Source organism: Capsicum annuum, unplaced genomic scaffold (genome assembly GCF_002878395.1).
Source record: "Capsicum annuum cultivar UCD-10X-F1 unplaced genomic scaffold, UCD10Xv1.1 ctg3914, whole genome shotgun sequence".
Lineage (NCBI taxonomy): Eukaryota > Viridiplantae > Streptophyta > Magnoliopsida > Solanales > Solanaceae > Capsicum > Capsicum annuum.
Genome location: NW_025846331.1, coordinates 30741 through 42426, shown reverse-complemented (window position 1 = coordinate 42426; position 11686 = coordinate 30741).

The window sequence follows — 11686 nt, the reverse complement described above, 5'->3', positions numbered from 1 at the left end:
AGATCCTTCTTAAGACTTTGATAAATAACAAATTTTTGAGTTCTTGTCGATACCTTTTCATCAGGTCAAACTAAAGCATGAATCACATAGATGAGCATTGAGCTTACTAGTTCATCTCACTTGTATTCATTTTTCTTCATGCGTTGACAGGTGAAATACCCAAAGAGATAAGCAATCTCGTTGAGTTGGAGGTACTTAATCTTCAAAATAATAGTTTTAGTGATCAACTTAATATGGAGATCTTCAACATATTAGGGCTAATAATAATTTCTCTTTCATATAACAATCTATCTGGAAGCCTGATACAAGTCAAATGGCCATCTTATCTTTTGATGACATCTTTAGAGACCAACACCTAGAAAATCAACACGTTGTCACCTCGAGATCACATGGAAATGCATGGAGGACACGTTTTGAGCATAAACAAGGTCGTGAGTGGAAGATTTCTTGTAGCATTGAAGACTTGAGGACTCACAAATTTGGATAACACTTAATAACTCACGGTTTGGTGACCTTATTAAGGGAATTTCGGTCACTTCGCTTGGCCCAAATGTACTCCATGGCCACCCCACCCATTAAGGGTATTGTTGCCATTTTTGTCTTTTCTTGTAATAATATAAATAGAATATTTTAGGTCTTTTCTCATGAGTTTTATGAATGATGCAATATTGAAACATTGAAAGTCTTCTTTGAGAGTAGAAAACCTTAGTTTAGTCTTAGTTAGGGCTTGGATTAGCCATTGTAGTTTAGGGGTTGGAAAAGCTAGTATTGAACTTTGCTTGGAAATGGTGGATCTTGAGGTGTATTGGTTACTTTCGCGGTCACCGTAAGAGCGTGGTATTGATTATTACATTCATAAGGGGTTAGTGTTGAAATACACTTGGTTCTTAATCTTATAATAATATTTGTCTCACTATCTATCCTTTTCCTTCTTGCAAACTTGTTGTGTTGTTCTTGTTCTCTACTCTCAGTTTATGTTTGTTCTTGTTGGCCGAAATTGTTACCTTCTTGTTCTTTATTTTATGTGTTGTTAAGCTAGTTTGAGTTACTGAAATAGGTGTCAAACACCTTGTTATCTTCTCATTCTAGTGTTGTGTTGTGAATACGAGAGAGGTCTCCAATTGGTCCAAGGATCTTAGTGATTTGTGGACTATTTTGGAGTGTGTTTGTGAACTGTTTTGAGTCACTTCATGAGTCCCTTGTTTTTCTCGTATCATTTGGTATCAGAGTATGACTTGATCTTGTTCCCACAAGATCAATCTTGGGCTTGCTAGTTGATTTTTTTTTAAAAAAAAGTGTTGAAATCTGAAAAATATAAAAAGAAGCAAATTTGTCCATTCTTGTGTTCTTGGCTGAAAGTGTGTTCTTGTTGTATCTTGGCCGAGATTTTTACTTGTCTTGAGTGTTTCTAGTGTCATTTTATCCTTCACTAACACTTTGAGTCTAAATCTAAGTTTGAGCTTACATTGTTGATGTTGTTGTGAACTTAAAAACTTGAAAGTGTTTTGGACGTTTTTGTTGTTGTAGCTTCACTTTGGCCTTGTGGTATTCACCTTGTTGTTGTTCTAGGCTTAACCATGTGATTTTATTGTTAATTGGTGGCCTAAGAACCATTTTGTGTAATTTGTAGTTATCTTGGCCAAGTGTTGAAGATATTGTTATTGTGTAATTTGGAAGTGGACATGTGAAATTGTTGTTCTTGAAGATTGTTGTTATTGTTCTTGGTGGATATTTTTATTGTTCTTGGTGTTCATCACCACCTTCATATATTTTTGAAGATAAAGTGAACTTTAGATCCATAAAGGTGAAGTAAAAAGGTGTATGACTTGTTAGTCTTGAAATACACTACAACCACCAAAGACTTTATCAATCATTTCCCAACAACTTTTCACGATACAAGGGTCCATATTTTAAGGAAAAGTACCATAAAAGTCAAGTCTTGAAATTTGAAACTTGAAAAAAGGCTTCAAGACTTATTCTTCCCTCCTTAAAACAAATTCCACCAATCCAAATTAAAAATTGGTAAAGACTTGGACTTTGGAAAATAAAAAAATTATAGAAGCCACAACCAATACGTGGCTGCCACATCATCAAGTTACTGCTCATGCACCAAAATTTGGCTCAAATTTTAGGTTTTGTAGTTTCCTTTTGTTGATCCGTAGTTTCAATTTTGTTGGTTCCAACACTAGTTGGCAAACTAGTACTCATCTACTAGATTGTTGTTAGTCTTTGTGTTTGTTCATTTGTGTTTAGCATTTGTTATGTGGTTTTTTTTGTTTTTAACTCCCCGTAACTTTTTTATTTCAAGTTCATAAGTAGATTTTGTTCTTGTATCTGGAGTCAATCAAAAAAGAATCTATTCCGTCCTCCAAGTTGAATTGACATCCTATTGAGTACCAGAGTATAAGCAACCTTCAATATTCATCGCTCCAATTGTGAGGATCACAAAAGTGAGTATATACGACTGTTGGTAAGGAAGCTTTACTACTAATCTTGTTTGTTCATTCTGTAGGTACAAAGGTGATATAAGGGGAACATGTTTTTGATAGCTGAGGATTACTGTGACTATGACATGGGAGACTATAATGTAGTGAGGGGTTTTATGGCTACAAAGTTGAGGGAGATTGCGGAGGCTATGAAAATTGCCATGATCAAAACTTAGGTAGATTTGAGAGTTACGGTTTTGAGGGAGAAAATTAGATGAATGAAGTACGTAGTGCTTATGGTGAACTCTAAGATGATGTAGGACCTCGGGATGGATCTTATGATGACATTGGGGCATGCGAGGAGTCTTACGCGTCTCACTCCAAATCTAGATTTGGTGTTAGGTATAACCCTTTCATTCATAAAGCTTATGAAAGCTATGATGAGAGTACACGTGAGGAGTGTGAAGATTCATACTCTTCACCTTGTAGTACTTCTTATCAAGGTTGATATAGTATGGATGGTTATACTATCTCTAGTGGAGGTTGTCAAACGAGAAGAAGAGGGCATGCATCTCTAAAACTGAGGGGTACTTATTTGCCTTACAATGTTGATCCGAGAAGGAGTGTACACTCTAGAAAGGTGACCATTTATGGGATAATGGGCTGCCTCATTATTTTAAACGATAGGTACTGTAGAAACTACATCCTTCCATCCATGGTTGACTACTTGGGGTTGTTTCGTGAGCCTTTACTTGTTCCATATTTCTTGGATGGGTTCAAGGTTACCGAGAGGGTAAATGTTGTCTTCTACCAATACAAATGCAATGAAGAGGTATGGTACGATATTTTTGCCTTGGCCTATGATCATGTATACTTAGGTGCCGATTGGTTTGCACGACATCAAGTTCCTAACGTGCAAAATTGGCCTAATATTGTAAGAGACCAATGGGGGAATCGCCTCATGACTTACTTGTTGCCCAAGCCACAAAGAAAAATGTCTACCTACTCCAATCCAAATTATTATAAGAGACAAAAGATTGAGAGGAGTAAGGGAGTGAAAGGTGGTAATCCGAGAGTGGAAAAATAAGAGGTTGTGTGGAGAGAAGTGAGGGGATTACCACCAAACCGTGATAACATTGGTTTTCCTTCTATTTCTAATAACATTTGTGTAGGTACCAAGATGAAAAGTGAAGTCAAACAATGCCAAAAGAAAGTTGCTGCCCAAGCTTGCGGAGGACCTTCACAACCTGACAAAGAAGAATCTACTCAAGATCTTCAAGGTAAAATAGCTAACTCTTACACTTTGGTACGTGTGATTGATAATTGTGTGGCTAGTAGCCCATTGAGTATGAGTTGTAGCTTACTTACTTGTGAGTCTAATGATTCTTTGCCACTTGTGGATGATGTACACATTGTGGTAGTGGATACACTAGTTGATCCTATAGATGACCAAATTGACTCTTCTCGTAAGGTCGATTTGAGTCCACCTAGTGTTGAAGTTATTATGTTGAATGAAAGTACATCGCCGTTTGAAAATTATGTTGACCCACTTACTTGTAAAAATTTTCCACCATTTGAGTATGTGTGTGATGTGCTTAATAGAACTCAAGTGAGTAAAGTACTTGAAATTATTTGCCAACAAGATGGGAGTGAACCCGAAAGCTATTCTTGGGATAATTTTGTGCGTGAAACCTCCTTGAAACTTGACAATTTTCTTTTAAAGAGTGAAGAACTTGTTCCAAATCTGACCGTCGATTAGATCATGCCCTCTTTAGGTATAATGTCTTGTTTGAAGATGATATAATCACTCCTAATGATACTAGTGGTGACAATGATGGCATAGCCTTCCTTGAGAGCTATAGCCGTTATACTAACCCACTATGGTGTGACGACATTCCTCCTAAAAATGGAAATCTCTTTTTGAAAGATGAGAGTACTGTTAAGGGTAAGGAATGTGTAGTCCTTCTTGAAAACTCGAGGGAAAAGGTGTTATTAACTCCTTGGGTAATGTTTCTAAATGTGCATCCTTGATTGACACACTTGTACTTGAATTACGTGAATATCAACTTGTGGATGCCGTTGTTTATTTGTTTGAAGGAAGGAAAGTGTATGTGTTTAAAAAGTTTGTATTCATCCGTGTATGCCTCTACACTTGATTTCTTCCTATACTACTTCTTTGCCTATGATGACATCCATACTAGTTTTGGATTTGTTTTATGTAGAGGTAGGAAATTTGTTGGTAAGTCCACTTGTGTGAGTAATAATGCTATATGGATCTCGTAGACTTTAGAACAAGTTGAATTGCCACCCTTGTTGTGGTATCTTGAAGTGATAAAAGGGAAATTGTGTCTTGCGGCTCATGAGATCCTAATTCTACCTTTTGGACCAAGTGATGCCATAGGACCCTTGTAGATTCTTTATCACTTTGTGATTCCCGTAGCCAAATACTTTGTGCAACTTTCATTGAGCTTTTAATATTTAATTCAAAGGATCCTTGGCTATATTACAAATATGTGCAACCTTGGCATGTTGAGATGATTTGTTTTGCTAACCTTAACCCTCATGCCATGAGAAGTTTGTATTTGTTTGTCCTCTCTTCGGTTTTGCAAGGTTTGGATTCGAGATCGAATCCGAATCAAGAAGCGGAGGATGATACAAGTCAAATGGCCGTCTTATCTTTTTGATGACATCTTTAGAGGCCAACACCTAGAAAATCAAGACGTGGTCACTTCAAGTGCACAAGGACATGCATGGAGGACCCGTTTTGAGCATAAATAAGGCCGTGAGTGGAAGATTGCTTGGATCATTGAAGACTTGAGGACTCATGGATTTGGATAACACTTAATGGCTCACGGTTTGGTCACCTCATTAAGGGCATTTTGGTCACTTCACTTTGCCTAAATGTACTCCATGGCCACCCCACCTATTAAGGGTATTGTTGTCATTTTTGTCTTGTCTTATAATAATATAAATAAAACATTTTAGGTCTTTTCTCATTAGTTTATTAATGATGAAATATTGAAACATTGAAAGTCCTCTCTTTGAGAGTAGAACACCTTATTTTAGTCTTTGTTAGGGCTTGGAATAGCCATTGTAGTTTAGGGCTTGGAAAACCTAGTATTGACCTTTGCTTGGAAACTGTGGATCTTGATATGCGTTGATTCCCTTGGCGGTCATGTTCGGTTCAAAATTGAGAGGGCATCATGCGGAAGCTTAAAGTTTGCAAACTAAGACGGTGATAATTCAGTTGACATCGAAAAATAAATACTGAAAATATATTATTAATATAGTTTGGTCAAACGACCTACATATAAAAATAATATTGAAAAGACTTAAAACCTATTGAAAAAGCATAAAACATGTTGGGAAAAAATTTCTCCCTAAGCAAAACTCTTTAAGGACTACATTGCAGATGCTATTGTGTTATTGTATGAGAAGGGAGGGTCTTCTATTTATAGAGTTCCAAAACCTATCCTCCAAGAAAGAGGTTTTCCAAATATGAAAAAGTTTTATATTTTCTTTTAAGGAAAAATAAAAGTAATTATGGTACTATTTTTATTTTACTTCAATAGAAAATTAAAACTCAATTTTGGTAAGAAAATCAGGGCAAATACCCTAACAAATCTCCCCTTTTTGGCTTGATTTTCTTCACTTGATCTGCCTTCTTCACATCACATGTATGATTTTGATTATTCACATAATCTTCATATATCTCTGCTGTTTGTCATGCTTAAAAATGGAGCCCTTTTGGATTAAAATATATGAGCCCTTTTGGGTTAAAAATATTGGAGCACTTTACAGGGTTAAAAGATAGCTTTATTTTTAAAGATGTGACAACAGTATTATTAAAAATATAATTGAAATATCTTCTCCACATGTAGTTAGACAAAAACATCATCATTATCATCAAATTGATTAGAACCGCCTTGAACTTATCTTCAACTCCATTTTACCAAACCACTGGATCTTTAAATCATAGGCTCTGATACCACTGAACCATTGAACCATGGGCTATGATACCACTTGTTGGGTTCGAAATCGAGAGGGCATCATGCGGAAGCTTAAAGTTTGCAAACTAAGATGGTGATAATTCAGATGACAACGAAAAATAAATACTAAAAATATATTATTAATATGGTTTGGTCAAATGACCTACATATAAAAATAATATTGAAAAACTTAAAACCTATTCAAAAAGCATAAAACATGTTGGGAGAAAATCTCTCCCTAAACAAAACTCTTTAAGGGCTACATTGTGGATGTTATTGTGTTATTGTATAAGAAGGGAGGGTTTTTTATTTATAGAGTTTCAAAACCTTTCCTCCAATAAAAAGGTTTGCCAAATATGGAAAAGTTCTATATTTTTCTTTAAATAAAAATAAAAGTAATCATGGTACCACTTTTATTTCCCTTCAATAGAAAACCAAAACTCAATTTTGGTAAGAAAATCATGGAAAAATACCTAACAGGCCACTGTAAGAGTGTGGTGTTGATTATTACATTCATTAGGGGTTAGTGTTGAAATACACTTGGTTCTTAATCTTGTAATAATCTTTGTCTCACTATCTATCCTTTTCATTCTTGCAAACTTGTTGTGTTGTTCTTGTTTTCTACTCTCGGATTGTGTTTGTTCTTGTTGTCTGAAATTGTTTCCTTGTTTTTCTTCATTTTATGTGTTGTTAAGCTAGTTTAGGTGGCTGAAATAGGTGTTAAACACCTTGCTATCTTCTCATTCTAGTGTTGTGTTGTGAATCCGAGAGAGGTCTCCAATCGGTCCAAGGATCCTAGTGATTTGTGCACTATTTTGGAGTGTGTTTGTGGACTATTCTGAGTCACTTCATGAGTCCCTTGTTTTTCTTATAAAATCAGATAAAGAGAGATAGTCGAAAGATGATTTTATTCCTTCAGTATATAGACTTTAAATACAATAAATAACAACGACCTACAGCTAAACTTAAGGAACAGATATACAACAATAGACTCCTACAATAGGAGGAGTCTTCTGAAAATACAAATAGACAATAACTATACAATAAACTATTCTAATACTGATAATATAAAATAATTATGCTTAATACACCCTCTCAAGTTAGGTGTGGTGCAACAACTCCTAACTTGGAACGACACCTTACAAAGGCTGGTTCTGGTAATGGCTTGGTAAGTGTATCAGCAAGTTGATCACAAGCATGAGTGTGTTTGACAAGAACTCAACGTGCTTGAACTTGGTTCCTAACATAACAAAAGTCGTTAACAATATGTTTCATACGGCTATGGAACACTGGATTATGACAAAGATAAGTGACACCGACATTGTCATAGAAGATTATGGGTGTATTTGGAATGGTGATACACAATTCATTAAGCAAGTTGCGCACCCATGTGAGTTCTGGAAGAGAATTTACGACTGATTTGTACTCTACTTTAGTAGATGAGCGAGCTACAACTTGTTTCTTTTTTGACGACCAACTGACAAGATTGCGCCCAAAGAAAAGAACATAGCCTGATGAGGATACTCTGTCATTTGGGTCTCTCGCCCAATCAGCATTAGCATACATATAAAAACTGCAGTCTGAGTCACGACAAATATGAAGAACTGAAGTTGCCATGGATTTGAGATACCGTAGTATCCTTTTAACCGCCTTTCAGTGTTCATCAGTAGGATTATGTATAAACTATGACGGCTTGTTGACAACTTAAGAAATGTCAGGTCGTGTAAATGATAAATATTGCAACTTACCGAGTGTGTGCCTGTAGAGTGTAACATTCGAAAGTGGAGAATTATCAGCTGCCTGAGGTGGTTTACCAGAGCGCATTGGTTTCGAAACTCCTTTACAATTTTGCATATCCAATTCAAGCAAAATGTCAAGAATGTATTTTGACTTAGAGAGAATAATACTATCTGGCACTTTTTTTGCTTCCACACCCAAGAAGTAGTTTAAATTGACAAGATCCTTTAGAGAAAAACGAGAACCTAAGGAATCAATAACATGTTTAATCAAGCTGGGATGACTTCCCATAATCAAAAAGTCATCAACATAAATGAGCATATAAACAATAGCAACCAGATTCTTCAAAATAAATAAAAAGGTGTCAGATTAAGATTTAATAAATCCCATTTTCCATAGTTGATTATGCAATGTAGTATACCAAGCCCGAGGGGCCTATTTAAGACTGTAAATGGATTTTTTTAATCTAAAAACATGAGAAGGAAATTGGGAATTGATAAATCCTTGAGGTTGAGACATAAAAACCTCTTCAGTCAACTGGCCTCGTAGGAAAGCATTGTTAACGTCGAGTTGATGAAGCGACCAATTGTGTTGCACTGCTATAGATAACATAAGTGGCACTGTTGTTGGCTTAGTAACTGGACTGAAGGTTTTATGAAAATCCAAGCCAGGGCGTTGTGTGAACCCCTTTGCAACAAGGCAAACTTTGTATCAATCTAGAGAACTGTCCACTTTTCTTTTAATGCAATACAACCATTTGCAGTCCACGACATTCTTCGTTGAGTCTTGTGGTACCAATCCCAAGTCTGATTCTTCATTAAAGCATCATATTCTGCTTGCATAGCTTGTCTCCACTCTTTGTGGATGTTGGCTTGTTTGAAGGTTGTTGGTGTAGTAGTGAAGTGAGTTAGAAAACTGAATTGTCTTTTGGGGTTGGTAATAGTATTCTAGGACCTAGTGGTCATTTAGTTTACTAAAAGCTCTGGAATTGGTATGTGGGTTTGTTTGGGGCTGGGACTTCCGCTGCCAGGAAGTGAAGTTGTCAATGGTGAATTAGTGGTTGGAGATAGAGTATTTGGGATTTGTTGTTGAGTGTTAGTGTTAGATTTACGTCTTTGGTATGTTATCAAAGGTGCAGGTTGTGTATTTGAGATTTTTCATGCTGGGAAGAAGTAGAAGAAAGTGTAGAATTACCTGGAATAGCTGCAGTGGCTGCTGGTACTTGGTCAAAATTGAAGGAGCTAGTATTTTGTGATTCTAAGGATAGTGGTATAGGTGGGGGTATATCAGTAGTGGGTGTTGGAATGGTAGATGACTTCAGAGTTTCCTCTTTGGAGTTAACGTCTTCCTAGGTCAGTTGAGAAAAGTTTTTCCTTATATGTATAAACATTATTTTAAAAGGGATTATTTTTTATAAAAAGGAACATCACGATTGATGAATATTTTCGACTGCACTGGATCAAAGCAGAGGTGTGCATGATGGCTCTGAGAAACGCCTAAATATATGCAAGGGGTGGACTTAGGCTCCGACTTATTTTTGGTGTAGGGTTTAAGCCATGGATAACAAAGACAATCAAAATTTTTTAAATTAGCATAGTTAGGTGGTTTACCAAATAATTTTTGGTAGGGTGATTCGTTATTTAAGATGGGTGTGGGCAGTCAATTAATGAGATAAACAACGTGATGGCAGGCAAAAGACCATAGTTCTGGTGGTAGGGATGCTTCGTAGAGAAGGGTTTTGACTGTTTCAACAATATGACAATGACGACGTTCAGTTATGGAAACGCGTTGTGGCGTGTAGGGAGGTGAAGCTAAATGTTCAATGCCATTCTATTGAAGATAGGACTGAAGACTTTTGTATTCACCTCCTCCATCCGAATAAAGAGATTTAATTTTTGTTTTGAAAAAATTCTCTGCTAAAGGATGAAAATTTTGGAACAAAGAGGTGACTTCACTTTTATTTTTATTGTCTACAACCAAGTATACTTGTTGAAGTAATCAACAAAAATACAGCAATATAACTTTTTGTCTAGTGATAAAGCGGGCGATAGTCCCCATAAATCGCTAAAGATAACTTGAAGAGGATCATTACTGGATAAAGTGAGTCGTTGAAATGGAAAAAGATGTGCTTTATTAGAGGAATAAGCATTACAAAATTCAATTTTTTCTTTAGTAGCAACAGGTAAACAAAACTTCTTCAAAATAAAATTTAAAATGACTCAAACGATAATGCCATATCTAGAAAGGAACTTTTGTGGATGCAAGAGTGATGGATATTGGTGGTCTAGGTGGATGTTGTGGCCACTCATAGAGTCCATTCTTATTCCGGCCGCTGGTTCTTCACAAGAAAAGTAAAAGGAAAAAAATCAACAAATGTTAGATTGTCTTGAAAAAATTTAGCTACAGAAATAAGATTTTTTTAATTGATGGAGCACATAGAGTGTTAGATAGCCTGGAAGCAGAATTAGATGCTTGTATCTGAGTTGAACCAGTATGAGTAATAGAAATGGTTTTATCATCACCCATGGATATTCCCTCATTGCCTGTATACTCTTCAAGATTATGAGGGTCAACCGTGACATGATGACTCACACCAGAATCCAGAATCCAAGAGTAAACTAAAGGCAAAGTTGGCCTTAGCTTTAAAATAATTGTGTGATTTGGAGCGACATACATCTGCAGTGTGACCAAATTTTTGGCACAATTGGCATTGAGCAGATTGTCTTGAATTTGATCTCCAATTCTGCTGATTATTGGAGCTATATTGTCAAGGAGCAGATTGGTTCCACTGTTGATTGTTGAAGCTAGATTGTCGAGGAGCAGATTAGTTCCACTGTTGATTTTTGAAGCGACAATTTTTCCTATTACACTGGTGTGGCATATTTGTCTTCTATGCTACAATAACTTTGATAGTGGAGGATGAGTTCTCGAGATCTTGGTGCTTGAGGAAAAGCTCATGATCTATGAGCTTGTGAAACAATTCTTCAAAACTCAACGAAGAGTCTCTTGCTCTTATAGCGGCAGAGATTTCACGTCTTGACAATAGTTCATCATCTGTTACTAGTGATCCAACAACTTTGAGAGCATCATAAAGAGATCAAACATGTTGTAAGTATTCTTCAACAGATTTAGAGACTTTCTTGATATTTTGCAATAGGTCACGCAAGCTAAAAATAGGATTGTGGCTCTTATTTGCAAAAGCCGTGTGAAGAAGTTCCCAGGCTGTCTTAGCAGATGGAACTGTGGTAATAGTAGGAGCAATGGTCCGATCGACAGATGCCATCATTGCTTGCTGGATCAGTTGGTCCTGAGAGAACCAGATTTGATAGCTGGGATTTGGCATCGTAAGGTTATTTTGAGTAATAGTCATTGGTGGTGTCGATTTTGATCCGTCAATATGTCCAATGAGCCGATGGCCATTGAGTAGTGTCACAAGTTGTTCTTTCCAAGTCGAGAAGTTAAGATTACCTTGCAATTCGATAGGTAATTGAGATGTGGGATTGAACTGTACCACATGAACAATAGGTGAAGCAG